Below are 17,465 nucleotides of genomic sequence, written 5' to 3' on the forward strand. Positions count from 1 at the left end.
GGTTATCAATGTTCAGGCCCCTGTAACCTTGACCTTTAACGGAGTGACCCCAAAAACAATAGGGGTCATTTACTCTGCATGAACAATCATCCTATGAAGTTTCAACATTCTGGGTCGAGAGGTTCTCAAGTTACTGATTGGAAATGGTTTTCCATGTTCAGGCCCCTGTGGCCTTGACCTTTAACAGAGTGACCCTAAAATCGTTAGGGGTCATCTACCCTGCATGACCAATCATCCTATGAAGTTTCATCATTCTGGGTCAAGTGGTTCTCAAGTTACTGACCGGAAATTGTTTTCAATGTTCAGGCCCCTGTGACCTTGACCTTTCACAGAGTGACCTCAAAATCATTAGGGGTCATCTACTCTGCATGACCAATCATCCTATTAAGTTTCAACATTCTGGGTCAAGTGGTTCTCAAGTTACTGACCGGAAATTGTTTTCAATGTTCAGGCCCCTGTGACCTTGACCTTTCACAGAGTGATCCCAAAATCATTAGGGGTCATCTACTCTGCATGACCAATCATCCTATTAAGTTTCAACATTCTGGGTCAAGTGGTTCTCTAGTTACTGATCGGAAATGGTTTTCAATGTTCAGGTCCCTGTGACCTTGACCTTTGACGGAGTGACCCCAAAATCAATAGGGTTCATCTACTCTTCATGACCAATCATCCTATGAAGTTTCAACATTCTGGGTCAAGTGGTTCTCAAGTTATTGATCGGAAATGGTTTTCAATGTTCAGGCCCCTGTGACCTTGACCTTTGACGGAGTGACCCCAAAATCAATAGGGGTCATCTACTCTTCATGACCAATCATCGTATGAAGTTTCAACATTCTGGGTCAAGTGGTTCTCTAGTTATTGATCGGAAATGGTTTTCAATGTTCAGGCCCCTGTGACCTTGACCTTTGACGGAGTGACCCCAAAATCAATAGGGGTCATCTACTCTTTATGACCAATCATCGTATGAAGTTTCAACATTTTGGGTCAGGTGGTTCTCTAGTTATTGATCGGAAATAGTTTTCAATGTTCAGGCCCCTGTGACCTTGACCTTTCACGGAGTGACCCCAAAAACAATAGGGGTCGTCTACTCCAGCAGCCCTACAATCCTATGAAGTTTGAAGGTTCTAGGTCAAATGGTTCTCCAGTTATTGCTCGGAAATGAAATGTGACGTACGGACGGACGGACGGACGGACGGACAGGGCAAAAACAATATGTCTCCTGGGGGAGACATAATTATATTGACATCCATTCACTTAACTTTAATTTCATAAAATTATGCCTCTGAAATATTATTTCAAAGTGTAACTTCAAGAAAATACACAAAGCATTGAAAGCTCTGGCAGTTGAAATTCCAAAATTATAGTCATAGCGTTATGACAAAAGTATAGTAACAAAAATACCATTAAGACCCTATATTTCTCAACTGACTAACTTCATAACCAAGCTTTCAAAAAGACAGCCACTCTGACAAAATTTTATAGATAATGAATAGAAATATTGGCATCTAGATTGTTAACTAGCAAGGTTTATTTGACATAGTGACCCCGTCTTGAACATGATCAAGATTTCATTACAAAGAAAAAAAAACATTTTAAAATTTCATGAAGGTCTGGCAAAACTTGTTGCTTTTGGAATGTTAATCAGGCTTTTCTATGATATGGCATAGTGGTGTACTGCATTTCAATGTATCAAACTTTATATATATTAGGAGAGAGAGAGAGAGAGATGGTGAGCACTGGCACTAATTTAACTGGAAATAATTTAACCAACCTTTCAGTTCAATGTCTGTGTCATAACTTGGTCCTTCTCTTACTTCATGTGTCACTCTCTTCATGGCCCTTAATTCAACAATATCAATTTCAACAATAAAATTACTGGTATACGTGTCTGGCACCATGCATGCTAGACAAGTCATGCTTTGTAATGTATAAAGTATCAGCTGATATTACTGAGAAGACTGTAACATTGTAAACAACTACTAATTTATTACTATTTAAGATCCATAGAGATAAACCAAACTAACAATGGACTTCTTTTGTTTAAAAACTTATCAACAAATGCAAAGCATATAAATATTTTTCAAAGAAAAATTAATTTTTCTAGGTTCAGAGTCCATTCAAAACAAGATTTTGTTCACATGGCGACTTGTCCTGCTTTTCACATTTGAACTCACATTGGTGCAGATGAGAAAGTGATTCTATTTCAGCAACCTAATCATCTCAGCCACTAAAGCCTATTTTCTATCATTTCTTACAACTATATCAAGTCATCTTTTTCCATGTTAAAAGCAGCTGTATTGGTTTTAATGTTCTTGCCTACATAGCAGGGAAAGTATACATTTGTCCATGCATGTGCCAGGGATAGATATTCCTGTCTTTTCCTTGAGAAAAATCTTTGTCTAAAATAGCGTGCACCTGGGTGAAGTCACATAGCACTGGCATTATTATGACGTCATAAACTATACAAGAGGGTCATGATGACCCTATATCACTCACTTGGCCATGATATAATCATGATAAACATTCTGACAAAGTTTCATGAAGGTAGTGTCATAAATTTGTTTGTTTGTTTGTATTGGGTTTAACGCCTTTTTTTCTACAGTATTTCAGTTATGTAACGGCTGCCAGTTAATCAAACCAGTGTTCCTGGATTCTGTACTAGTACAAACCTGTTCTCCACAAGTAAATGCCAACTTCCCCACATGAATCAGAGGTGGAGGACTAATGATTTCAGACACAATGTCTTTTATATCAAATCGTTATGGAGAACATACGCCTCGCCCAGGGCTCGAACTCAGGACCCTGAGATCTGTAGATCTGTGCTCTCCCTATTGAGCTAAGCCGGCAGGCTAGTGTCATAAATGTCGCCTCTATGTTGTTAATAAGCTTTCCCTCTGATTTGAGTGCTGAACTAGTTATTGACCCCCACCTGAACCAGTATCTAACTTGGCATCGGAACCATCAAGATAAACATTCTGGCCAAGTTTCATGTAGATAGGGTCCTTAATATGGCCTCTAGGGTGTTTTCCTAGTATGAGCAGGTGACCTAGTTTTTAACCCCACATGACCCAGTTTCAAACCTGGCCTTAAAAGTTATCAAGATGAACAGTCTGACTAAGTTTCATGAAGATAGCGTCAGAAATTTTGGCCGCTAGGGTGTTAACAAACTTTTCATTTGATTTTACCTGGTGACCTAGTTTTTGACCCCAAATGACCCAGTTTCAAACTTGATCTAGAAATCATCAAGATAAACATTCTGTGCAAGTCTGTATCAAATCAAAGCATAAATGAATCCTCTATATGGCTGAAAGGGCCAAAATAGAAAATTTTGCACCATTCAGGGGCAATAACTCTAGAACCCATGACGGAATCTAGCCGGTTTTTGAAAGGAACCAAGTTCTTATTGTGACTTAAGTTGTGTGTAAGTGTGGTTAAAATTGAATGCAAAATGTCACTATCAAGTTCTCAAGGTAAAAATTACAAATTTTGACTCTTTCAGTGGTCAATCAGGGGCTGTAACTCAGGAACCTATTATTGGATCTGACGGATTTATCATGGAATCCAAGATATATTGTTGCTTAAGGTATTTTGCAAGTTTGTATCAAATCAGACCATAAATGAGGTCTCTATATGGCTGCAAAAGACAAAATAGCAAAGTTTGGCCCTTAAAGGTGTCCTAACTCTGGAACCCATGAAAGGATCTGGCCAGATTTCGAAAAGAACTATGAAATTATGCCAATATAAGTTGTACACAAGTTTGACTGAGATCAAGTTTGATTGAGATTCACTGAAAAATGTGGTCTCTATCATGTTCACAAGACAAAATAGCAAGTTTTCGTCCTTTAAAAGGGGCCATAACTCTGGAATCCATGATGGGATCTGGCTAGTTTACAAAAGGAACCGAGATATTAATATGCCATACAAGTTGTGTGCAAGATTGATTAAAACTGACTGCAAAATATGGTCTTTAGTCTCTATCGTGTTCACAAGAAATTATGAATGGTCGGAAAACGGAGGAAATGCGATCACAAAAGCGCACCTAGTGACAGGTGTGCTGAAAAAAAAATGCTAGGAAATACTAAAACGATCGATTTTGAACGTTACAGGCAAGAAAACTGTCTGTCTTTGTAAGACAGCTTTTCTCCAAACCCTCGGTACAGCTTGGATAAAAAACACCTCACTAAAGCTCGGTTTTCCATTCCACACTGTCCCCCTGGTAGGGAAAAAACGTCTTACACCGGCAGGCATTGTAAGATCATTATACACTTTGCTTGAAATTCTTACTTTTAATGTGTTTAATTTTGGCTATAAGTTAAATGGAAGTACCTTTTTGTTTGAGTAGGAGTCTTCGTCGTTTTGCTTGATGTATAATAGGAATAGCTTTCCTTGCATGTGCGATCATGTCCCTGTAGGTTACAAGTTTTAATGTGTGTCCTCCAGGTGAAACTCCTAGTTTGCGATTAACCTGCATGAATAAAATACAAATAAAAGTTAGTTTTTCAATCCTGTGTGTTGACTAAATTTGCAGGATTTATATCAATTTAATAATTTGATGAAATATTAAACTAAACAATATATGACACTAGGAAAGAAATTATAGATTGACTGATTTCAATTTTAACAACTTTACTACACCTATATTACACACTGTAACTATTAATATGGAAGCCATTTTCATACTAATCAATAATTACTTAACACCAGAAACTCATACAGGAAATACATGGAAAAACAAAAGTTCTTCTGTACTACACCCAGCTGAAGCTGTTAATTCAGATTTGCTGAGCCAGAAAAATGCAGGGCCTTTTTTTCTTTTCACACCATGACTGACAAAATGATTGGTCTCCAAAAAGATGACTACTAATGGCTTGGAGACCTTCAATCATTCCTTGCTCGTTATTATGATTTTGACTAAGACATAACTGAACAGCTTAAGAATATACTTTACACCTTGGTTTGACGCTGACCTATATTTCCTTTGAAGTCCGTATAGGAGAGAACTTACATTCTTCCTTATATGATTTTTGTCTGACTTTTTCCCTACTGAAGAATCTACTTTTGATCGGACATTACTAATTGTGGCAGTATCATTATCACCAACAATTGCTCCTGTATTTATTCCCATGGTCTAAAGAGATTTAACCATTTCAACAATGTCTGATTCCATAGCTTTCGCAGAACCTGCCCAATTATGTCTGCAGTCATGCTCACCTGGACACTGTCCTTTGACTTCACTGGCTTCACAAATTCTGCAGCCTTTTGAACGTACAGCATAGCCAACAACCTTTCCAGTTTTGCATCCTATCATTTTGCAATGCCCTAAAAACATGATATGAAAATAAGGACTATATGAAATATTTCTATCAATAACATTATCAGTGTTATAAAAATAAATTAAACTCTCGACTATTCAACTTCCTTGTCAACCAAATAAATATTATTGTAAAAAAGAGGTACACTTTTGTAACAAGACGGCCATAATGGCCCTATATCGCACACCTGTTATCATTGCACTTGAGGACAAGAAGATCCTCAGAAAAAATATTTAAGTCCAAAGTACAGGAACAACAAAGGGAAGAAATTAAACCAAAAAGAAAAAAAAATTATTACAAGGTCAGATATGTCAAAATACACCTCAAAATTGGAGGTACCATCCATGATGTACCACAGAAAAGCGGCCTCGGGTTTTCCCTACGGCCAATAGTAAAAAAGTTACTAAAAATAAGCTATTTATAGTAACCTAGAAGGGAAGTAATTAAAAAAATTATTGTAAGTGAACAAAAAAAGGATCTGCCAAATAAATTTGTTGACATAAATGAAATTTCAGATCAGTATCTTTATTAGTTAGGGAGATATAACGATTTTAATTTGAAATAAAGGGAAGTAATTCGACATAGAATCAATCCATAGTTATCTACCCTGATTGTCTCAGTCCAACTAATGCCAATAATGAAATTTCAAGTAAGTCCTATAAGTACTTACTGATATAAATCCATTTTGATTACAATCAGGGGAGGTAATCAGATATAAAATAACTCTGGAACCTACGATTGGAACTGATTTGTCATGGAATCCAAGACTTATTGTTTTTGAATATATTTTTGAAGTTTGTATCAAATCAAATCATAAATGAAGTCTCTATATGGCTGCAAAAGCCAAAATAGCAAATTTTGGACCTTTAAGGGGCCATAAGTCTGGAACCCATAATGGAATCTGGCCAGTTCAAGAAAGGAACCGAGATCTTGTGGTGATACAAGTTGCGTGCAAGTTTGGTTAAAATCAAATCATACATGAAGCTGCTATTGTGCAGACAATGTCAAAATAGCTAATTTTGGCCCTTTCAGGGGCCATAACTGTGGAACCCATTAAGGGATGTGGCTGGTTCAAGAAAGGAACCGAGATCTTATCGTGACACAAGTTTTGTGCAACTTTGATTAAATTCAAATCATAAATGAAGCTGCTATTGTGCAGACAAGGTCAAAATAGCTAATTCTGGCCCTTTCAGGTGCCGTCACTCTGGAACCCATAATGGAATCTGGCCAGTTCAAAACAGGAACCAAGATCCTATGGTGATACAAGTTGTGTGCAAGTTTGGTTAAAATAAAATCATAAATGAAGCTGCTATTGTGCAGACAAGGTCAAAATAGCTAATTCTGGCCCTTTCAGGGGCCATAACTCTGGAACCCATAACGGAATCTGGCCAGTTCAAGAAAGGAACCAAGATCTTATGGTGATACAAGTTGTGTGCCAGTTTGGTAAAAATCGAATCATAAATAAAGCTGCTATTGTGCAGACAAGGTCAAAATAGCTAATGTTGGCCCTTTCAGGGGCCATAACTCTGGAACCCATAATGGGATCTGGCTAGTTCAAGAAAGGAATCGAGATCTTATGGTGATACAAGTTGTATGCAAGTTTAGTTAAAATAAAATCATAAATGAAACCACTATCATGCAGACAAGAAATTGTTGACACACGGACTAACAACAGACGAAGGGTGATCACAAAAGCTCACCTTGTCACTATCTGACAGGTGAGCTAAAAAAGAATTACAGAGTTGTAGAACCTGCACATTTGTGCCAATTAAGTTTAAAATCCCTTGATAAATGGCAGAGTTATGAACCAGACAAGAAACAGACCTTGTTAACCTTTGACGTGTGACCTTGACATTGGAGCTAGTGGTCTGGTTCTTGCACATGACACATCATCTCATTAAAGTTTAAAATCTCTTGATAAATGGCAGAGTTATGAACCAGACAAGAAACAGACCTTGTTAACCTTTGACTTCTAAGTGTGACCTTGACATTGGAACTAGTGGTCTGGTTCTTGCACATGACACATCATCTCATTAAAGGGAATATTAATGCCAATTAATATCGAAATCTCTTAATGAATGGCAGATTTATGAGCCGGACAAGAAACAGACCTTGTTAACCTTTGACCTTGGACCTAGGGCTATTGGTCTTGTGCATAACATATTGTCTCATTATGGTAAACATTTATGCCAAGTTATTTCAAAATCTTTTCATGGACGGCAGAGTTATGGAATGCCTGGACACAAAACAGACCCTGTTAACCTTTGATATCTACATTTGACATTGATCTTAGAGCTAGGGGTCTGAGTCTTGCCCATGACATGTCGTCTCATTATGGTGAACATTTACGCCAAGTTATTTTAAAATCCCTTTATAGATGGCATCATAATGGCAGACTTATGGACCTGACACGAAATGTGACAGAGTCAGATGGATGGATGGAAGGAAGCAGCATATTTCTATGTCCCCCTATTTTTCTTCAGAAAAGGCAGAGGACAAAAAGGGCCATAATTCAGCCAAAATACTTGACAGAGTTATGTACTCTATCCTACAGATAGAGACTGTTATAATAAACAAGTGATAAAGCTTTCAAAGCCATATGTCAAACAATTTACTCAAAATATGAACTGGTATGAAAAGGCCAAAATTCACCCAGATATCTTTGACATAGTTACAAACCCTTGATTACAGATGGGGATCAAGACGATGTTCAAGTGTTCAAAGTGTCACAGCCACATATCAAATAGTTTTGACAAAACATGGACTTGTACCAAAAAATGAAGCAATTTCCAAGTCCAAACAAGAGCACGTAGAACACGAAATGCCACCCTTGATGCATTCAGTAACAGCACAAGGAACAGAAATTACTGGTCACTGTACACAAAAGGTCTACAGTTCTGGGTAAATGTGACCTTGACCTTTGTCCTAAAAATAGTTAGAGGTCATCTGCTGGTCATGATCAAGCTCCCTATTAAGTTTCGTGATCCTAAGCCCAAGCGTTCTCAAGTTATCATCTGGAAATGGTTTATAAATTGTTCTGGGTAACTGTGACCTTGATCTTTGACCTACTTCCTCAAAATCAACAAGAGCTGTCTGTAAGACAGCATGCTTGGCTTTTCTCAGTGCTTGACTCTGAATTAGAGCTTTGCCAGTAAAAACTTTATAAAAAATTTTACCAAAAAATTTTAAGTTAAAAAGGGGCATAACTCTGTAAAAATTCAAATCAGAGTTATGGGGATTGTTCCTACTGGTGTAGACTTTGATCGTAAATAACTATTTTAAGTTTCAAGTCAAAAGCTTTGATAGTAACAGAGATATTTGACTTTATCAAAAACTTTAACCAAAAATTCTAAGTCAAAAAGGGGCATAACTCTTGTCAAAATTCAAATCAGAGTTATGGGGATTGTTTCTGCTGGTGTAGGCTTTGATAGTAAATATCTGTCAAGTTTCAAGTCAAAAAGCTTTGATAGTAACAGAGATATTTGACTTACCAAAAACTTTAACCAACGGCGACAGCGACGCCGACACTGACTCCGAAGCTTGGGTGAGTGCAATAGCTCTACTTTTTCTTCCAAAAGTCGAGCTAATTAGGGTCATCTGCTGGTCATGACCAACCTCCATATCAACTTTCATGGTCCTAGGCCCAAGCATTCTTGAGTTATCATCTGTAAACCTTTTAACTATTCCGGGTCACTGTGATCTTGACTTTGATCTACTGACCTCAACATCAAATGGGGTCATCTGCTGATCATGATCAACCTCCCTATCAAGTTTCGTTATCCTAGGCCCAAGCGTTCTCAAGTAATCGTCTGGAAACTGTTCAACTGTTCTGGGGTCACTGTGACCTTGACCTTTGACCTACTAATCTTAAAATCAATAGGGGTCATCAGCTGGTCATGACCAATGCCCCTGTCAACTTCCATGATCCTAGGCCAAAACAGTCTTGAGTTGTCATCCGGAAACCATTTAACTGTTCCGGGTCACTGTGACAGAGTTGCTGCTTTTCAAACCACAGTAACTGTTGTGTTAAGCTGGATCAATATTTCTGTCTATTTCTGAGACTCTAACACTGACTGATAAATGAAACAAGTTCTTCACTATGAAACAAGAGGACCATGATGGTCCTGAATCGCTCACCTGTTCCCACATGACCCAGTTTTGAGTATGACGTCGTTTTTTCTATTATTTGACATAGTGACCTAGTTTTGAACTTGACCCAGATATTATCAAGATAAAAATTCTGACCAATTTTCATGAAGATCCATTGAAAAATATGGCCTCTAGAGAGGTCACAAGGTTTTTCTATTATTTGACCTACTGACCTAGTTTTCGAAGGTACGTGACCCTGTTTTGAAATTTACCTAGATATCATCAAGGTGAACATTCTTACTAATTTTCATGAAGATCTCGTGAAAAAATATGGCCTCTAGAGATGTCACAAGGTTTTTCATTTTTATACATACAGGCCTAGTTTTTGACCGCACGTGACCCAGTTTCAAAACTGACCTAGATATCATCAAGGTGAACATTCAGACCAATTTTCATGAAGATCCATTGAAAAATATGGCCTCTAGAGAGGTCAAAAGATTTTTCTAATTTTAGACCTACTGACCTAGTTTTTGACCGCAGTTGACCCAGTTTCAAACTTGACCTAGATATCATCAAGATGAACATTCAGACCAACTTTCATACAGATCCCATGAAAAGTATGGCCTCTAGAGAGGTCACAAGGTTTTTTTATTATTTGACCTACTGACCTAGTTTTTGACGGCACGTGAGCCTGTTTCAAAGTTGATCTAGATATCATCAAGTTGAACATTCTGACCAATTTTCATGAAGATCTATTCAAGGGTATGGCCTCTAGAGAGGTTACAAGGTTTTTCTATTTTAAGACCTACTGACCTAGTTTTTGATCGCAGTTGACCCAGTTTCAAACTCGACCTATATATCATCAAGATAAACATTCAGACCAACTTTCATACAGATCCCATGAAAAATATGGCCTCTAGAGAGGTCACAACGTTTTTTCATTATTTGACCTACTGACCTATTTTTTGAAGGCACGTGACCCACTTTCAAACTTGATCTAGATATCATCAAGATGAACATTCTGACCAATTTTTATGGAGATCCATTCACAAGTATGGCCTCTAGAGAGGTCACAAGGTTTTTCTATTTTTAGACCTACTGACCTAGTTTTTAACCGCACATGACCCAGTTTCAAACTTGACCTAGATATCATCAAGATAAACATTCAGATCAACTTTCATACAGATCCCATGAAAAATATGGTCTTTAGAGTGGTCACAAGGTTTTTCTATTATCTGACCTACTGACCTAGTTTTTGAGAGCACATGACCCACTTTCAAACTTGATCTAGATATCATCAAGATGAACATTCAGACCAACTATCATACAGATCCCATGAAAAATATGGCCTTTAGAGAGGTCATAAGGTTTTTCTATTATTTGACCTACTGACCTAGTTTTTGATGGCACGTGACCCACTTTTGAACTTCACTTAGATATCATCAAGGTGAACATTCTGACCAATTTTCATGAAGATCTTGTGAAATATATGGCCTCTAGAGAGGTCACAAGGTTTTTCTATTTTTAGACCTACTGACCTAGTTTTTGACCGCACGTGACTCAGTTTCGAACTTGACCTAGATATCATCAAAGTGAACATTCTGACCAATTTTCATAAAGACCCCATGAAAAATGTGATCTCTAGAGTGGTCACAAGCAAAAGTTTACACACGCAAACACGCACGGACGGACGCACGACGGACGCTGCGCGATCACAAAAGCTCACCTTGTCACTTTGTGACAGGTGAGCTAAAAAGTCAACAACGTTATGTAACACTCATTTTGTCACTCACATGATATCATACGCATAAATGTATATAATTTTTGTATGCTGAAGGAAAACAGTAGGTCCATGGCGGCAATGATTTACTCATTTGAGTGTTAATATATTTCAGTAATATATACATAAATTGCTTTATATAGTTTATACAAAGTTTTACGAAGTTCAACAAAAATCAGATTTAAAAAAAACAACATAAATACCCATCACTATCTTTCTCTTCTTTTAAAGCTTCCTGCAGTGACTCCAACGCAACTTCCTCAATGGCCTTTCCAGGCTCTCTCAATCTGCACATATATGTAACGACTGAAACTTAAAAATACACATATTTCTGATTTATTCATTTATTAAATGAATTTTTTCACATAATTTTTGGAAATTGCATCTGAATGTTATGGTCTTTAAATTTGAAATGGTACGTAGCTTTTAATCTTTACTTTCTTTTTATCAATTTTTAAAATGTATAAAATTTGTACAATTGTTGATAAGCATATACTTAACTTTAATTCCATCATGTCATTACTTAAATATGTACATGACACAATACAATTTCCATCATGTCATTACTTAAATATGTACATGACACAATACAATTTAAACATAAAAAAAACAGTGCTCGAATTCATGAGATTAGTTAAATCTAAAACAAATGAAAAATATTCTACCTGTGACCTGTAAGTGTATGTGTACAGTAACAGTTGAAATATTTAAACATCCCAATATACTGTTGAGTTGAGTCAATCCAGTACCTGAGTGCACCAGAGCTGAAAAAAGTACATATGCACATTTCATAATTATTATAAATTATAAACTATATATATAGGTAACGATAATTACATCTTAAAATATGTTAAAGATGGGTAAAGGCAGACAGAATTAATCCAATTCGATATTATTAAATGTATATATTATTTTATTCACTGATACACATGTATTTACACACGGGTAAAAATCAACACAGCATACTGTCTCTACAGTGTATTTATTGAACACAAAGATTAAAGTAAAACTGGGAACTCATTCTAACTACTAGACCAACCCGTCATAGAAATCAGGGGGGAAACATTAACAAGAGGGTCATGATGACCCTGGATCGCTCACCTGAGTAATATGAGCTACATCTTTCAAATGTCGAACTGATGATTTTTAGAAATTTTTTGGAAGATTTTCCGATGTACAATCAAGTAACCCCTGGGGCGGGGCCAATTTTACCCCGGGGTCATGATTTGAACAAAGTTTGTAGAAGTCTACTAGGCAATGTTCCATATCAAATATCTAAGATCTAGGCCTTCTGGTTTATTTTTAGCAAATTTATGAAGATTTCCCTATGTACAATCAAGTAACCCCTGGGGCTTGGTCAGACCCTGGGGGGGGTCAAGATTTGAATAAATTTTGTAGAGGTCCACTAGGCAATGCTACATGTCAAATATCTAAGCTCTAGGCCTTCTGGTTTATTTTTAGAAAATTTTGAAGATTTTTCTATGTACAATCAAGTAACCCTATGGGGCAGGGTCAATTTGACCCCAGGGGTCATGATTTGAACAAATTTTGTAGAAGTCTACTAGACTATGCTACATGTCATATATCTAAGCTCTAGGCCTTCTTTTTTTTCAGAAATTTTTTGAAGATTTTCTTATGTAAAATCAAGTGACCCCTGGGGCGGGGTCAATTTTGACCCCGGGGGTCATGATTTGAACAAATTCTGTAGAAGTCTACCAGGCAATGCTACATGTCAAATATCTAAGCTCTAGGCCTTCTGGTTAATCTTTTTAAAAAAATTGAAGATTTTCCTATAGAAACCTATTTAAAAGCAAGTGACCCCTTGGGCGGGGTCAATTTTGACCCCGGGGTCATGATTTGAACAACTTTAGTAGAGGTCCACTAGGCAATGCTACATGTCAGATATCTAAGCTCTAGGGCTTCTGGTTTTTGAGAAGATTTTTTAAGATTTTCCTATGTAAAATCATATGACCCCTGGGGCGGGGTCAATGCAAACCAAACTTGCCTAGTCATTACGGTCAAGTCCTCTGAAGAAGTTCACAACTGCTGAACGAAACCGGTCAGGGAAGATATCTAACCAACAAGAGAACATGTCCTCCATGGCTCACACCCAGCCACATCATACTAGAAGCAACCCTACTTGGGCCATGGAGACCTGCTCCGCAGCAACTCCAACTACGAATCCCACCTCTGGGAGTAACTCCAGCATCGGCAACTATCTATGCAACCTTACACTTGCCTCTAGGTACGCCAACACAATAGTTACCGCGGGCACTAACAATACAGCACCGCAGAACAGAGAGTGAAAATGGAACAACTCCAAAGATGAGGATAACCTTAGACATATCCAATATATGTATGCCTCTTTAAAAAGAAGCAACATAGATCCTGAGTATACATGTAAAGTCTCAAGTCATTAAAGACTACACACTAAACGTGCAGTAATAGTATATCAAATCAAAATCACTGAAATCATGCAGAATGACCGAGAGACAGCAACCCATACACATTTAACCCTTTGTCATGTATTTGCAGAATATATTCTAAATATTTGTTTTCTCAGAAACTATATTCCAAGTGATTGCAAAGTATTTGCATCAGACTTTCGCAAACAGTCTGCAAAACGTATTACACTGAAGCAAAGGGTTTGCAAATAAACACTTAGAAAAATTACAGACTGCAAAGGTTTTGCAAATAAATACTTTATTAAATTAGCAGACAGCAAAGCATCTGCAAACAAACACTTAGCTCATTTACTTAGCAAAGGTATTGCAAATAAACACTTTGTACAGAAATGAAAGCGCAAAGCATTTGCAAATAGCTAACGTAGATGAATTTGCTTTCCTGGTAGACTCTAGGTACAGGAAGTAATTAACCATTCTGTTTTCTGATTGGTCTGTATTCAAATGGCAGGATTTTTGAAAATATTGTGAGGAAATGTTTACATATCAGTTAGTAGAAATATTTTGGTGATGCAAACTTGTGTTAAACATATTATTTATATAATATTCTGATTATTGTTTCTGGATATAAACTTTGCTGAGTAAGGATAATGCAATACCATGTTGTTAAGCAATAAGACTTCCAAGAACCAGAGAATATTGCAGCATGTAGAAAGGTAATGTTAATCAATGATAGTTATATAAAACACTTTTTACTCAAGCATTTGTTGAAACTTACATTATTACATGATTTTAGTTATTGTTACTGAATGATCACTGAAATGATTGACTTTTAATATTTATTTAAACTGCAAATTTTAATGGTTTTGTGAATTTACATCTGTTTTTCAGAAATTAAACAAAATCCTTTTCTTTGAACCTCAGAAATTCATTTTATGCTGTTTGTTACGTATTTGCGAATACTTTGCATATTATTTGCATGCAAGTTGCAAATACTTTGCAATCACTTTGCGATTACTTTGCTATCAGTTTGCGATTTATTTGCCGAAGTTTCAGCTGCGAATTGTAAATTGTTTGCGAAGTATTTGCATACTGTGTGCGTTGTGTATATTTGCAAAAGCTTTGCAGAATAGTTGCACGTTTCGTTCCATTTCTACTCGTCTGTGGAATATATTCAGCAATCATGTGCTGCAACTGTTCTGCAAAGGTTATGGCAAATATTTGGCAAAGATAAAAAGTATATTCTGCAAAGGCCCTGTTTTTGCATGGGAAATAACACAAAAATATAAGATGTAACAGGTAATGCTCTTGGATCTACGAGCTTCGTACTCTCAACCCAGTAGGGAACAATATTTACGGATGGAATGGGAATACTCAGCCATTTCATTTAACAAAGATTTAAGTACTTTGATGGTGCATTGTTACACTTCTGTCAAACTATTTTTTGAAGTGTAATAACATAGATATATGCACTGGATGTAAAAAGGAATATTCTTTCAAGGTTTCATGGAAGTTTTATCATTTTTGTTTTTATATAGATATTTTTCACTCAATTTAGTCATCAATCAAAGTTCATGTTGAAAATAGAAGATTCACCATATAAAGTTTGTTTTGGGTTTAATGCCATTTTTCAACAGATAAAGAGTAGTTTTAAGTTGAAAGTGTAGAAGAAATATTGACAAATAGCTAAAACTACCTGTAGGTCTGTGAGTTAAATCATAGTCAACTGCGACTGACTGTTGGCAGTACAGGTAAAAAGCTGCTACTCATGAGGTTTCTGTGGTTGTATAAAAATCTTCTGACCCAGGATTACTTGTATGAAACTTGTCAGACTGAAAATAATATGTTTTGTTAAGATATTTTACCGCAAGCAATGAAAAATGAACAGGTGGGTAAGAAAACTGTGTTCTAAAAAAACAATTTAGTCATCTAATGGGTACAACAGTAACGGTAGGAAAGGCGTCTGGTTATAAGATGTCTAGACACCCCCACCCTCCAAATACCTGTTGTGAGTTTAGTATTCACATCATACGTATTTCCACGTTTCATCCCAGTTGTCTCTTAAATTTGGTAATGAAGTAATTTTGGGATTGAAACAATCATGGTCTATGCTGATGGCGTGAGCAATTTCAGAGTGGCTGTGCAAAGTTTTTGAGCCTGGCTGATTCACTTTCTTTGATATCACCTTGAAATTGACACTATGTTTTACAGTATACATTACCCAGTTTACGTCTTCATCCTTAATGATTTCTAAAGAAGGAAGTCTATTCTATGCAGACTTATGTACTAGTCATAAGAAGGTTATTGAATCTTTTGTTACTGGTCTGACCTTTGCAGTACCTATTATATCATGAAGTTCCAGTATAGTCCCACTTTAGATAATTGAATCTTCACTCACTATTTCATTCTTTGAGACAGTCTTTTCGCTTGATTCTTGAGATTTCCTTGATCTCCAGCTCTGGTGTTGGAGGAGGTGACTCGGCAGCTATAGTCCTAGAGATATGTTTAGGGTGGCCGGCTTCAAACTGAACCTTTGAACCTGCTTTGTTTCTGGAAAGAAAAATAAATATGCTGTAATTTGTTTGTTCTTTGGTAAAATCTGTTTAAAAGAAAATCTTCACCAAATTGCCACTAGAAGTGTAGCTATTCTGCAGACTAAATAATGCTGATGTAACTCCTTCTTCCCGTACAAAACATATCCCTGATATACCAATATAATGTCAAAAGGGGACCATAACTCTACCAAAAATTATTATTCAATTCCTTGAAACTTTTTTAAAGAAGACTATCCTAGAAACATCCCTGTAAAGTTTCATCAAAATAAGCCTAGTGGTTTAGGAGGAGATGTTACTTAAAGGAAAATGTTGACGGACAACGATGTAAATCACTGACCACAATAGCTCACCCTTGAACACTTCAAGCTCAGGTGAGCTAAAAAAAGCCATAACTAATTAGGAGATTGTATTTAATGGAATTTCATCTGTATTTTACAGTTATATATCTGCACACCAAAAATGAACTCAATCTACTCATCCTTTAAAGAGTTATCAGGTCAGCACAGACAGATGTTTGCTATTGCATCTCATGAAAGTGTTGGACATAATACTGGTATTATCGTATGAAAGATTTGAACGATTATACTGGTGCACAACAAAAACTGACACAAGTTGATCTCAATAGCTCACCTTGAGTACTGTTTGCTCAGATGAGCTAAAATGAGCAAAAAGAAATACATTTGCTTTATCTTTTATGATATCTATTGAATATGATGTGCATGAAAAAGAATCTTCCACTGGTTGTAGGTGTTATAGAAATATCCGGCTCTCAGGTTAAGAAGGTTCAACAGCCTAAGCAGTTACCCTCAAGCCAGATATATTTCAATCTGCACAGTCAACAATTGAAAGATTATTATATTATCCCTTTGTCTGCCCTGAATAAATGATACTTGAGCTCTTATTTTGACCCCCCCCCCCCCCCCAAAAAAAAAAAACTAAAGGTACCTTGGCTTCCCTTTCTTGTCCACCTGTTTTTTCTATTAATGTGATTTAAATAATCGATGGCTGCCAACCAACAACAACACTTGTACACAGCATAGCTGGAGTAGAATATAATTTATGTAAAAGCTGCAATTATTTAGTTATGCCTGTGACTTTTAACATGTCATGCAGTATAAAGTAAAGTTGATAATAAGCCTGTTTTAGTTAACCTGAACCATAGGTTAAAATGAGCTATTGTTAGCAATTTATCTTTTGTCCATTTACAGTCAGCTTACTAAAACAAAAAAGGCTACTGTCTACATTGGATCTTCATGAAACATGTTTTCAATATTTGCCTCTATAAAATCTTGGGACAAAAACTTAAACTAGATGCCCACGGGCAACA

General features: G+C 36.6%; 1 long non-coding RNA gene across 1 annotated transcript; it reads right to left on the bottom strand.

Moving 5' to 3' along the window:
* Positions 1–1,048: 1,048 nt before the first annotated feature.
* LOC123560221 (uncharacterized) lies at positions 1,049–17,237 on the bottom strand. Its single transcript, XR_008372835.1, has 8 exons — positions 17,084–17,237; positions 15,982–16,133; positions 15,280–15,415; positions 11,847–11,945; positions 11,385–11,493; positions 5,212–5,319; positions 4,327–4,465; positions 1,049–1,839 (listed from the first exon to the last, which is right to left on the bottom strand). It is a non-coding gene; the product is annotated as an uncharacterized LOC123560221 (long non-coding RNA).
* Positions 17,238–17,465: the final 228 nt, after the last annotated feature.

The sequence above is a fragment of the Mercenaria mercenaria genome, chromosome 10 (genome assembly GCF_021730395.1).
Source record: "Mercenaria mercenaria strain notata chromosome 10, MADL_Memer_1, whole genome shotgun sequence".
Taxonomy (NCBI): Eukaryota; Metazoa; Mollusca; class Bivalvia; order Venerida; family Veneridae; genus Mercenaria; species Mercenaria mercenaria.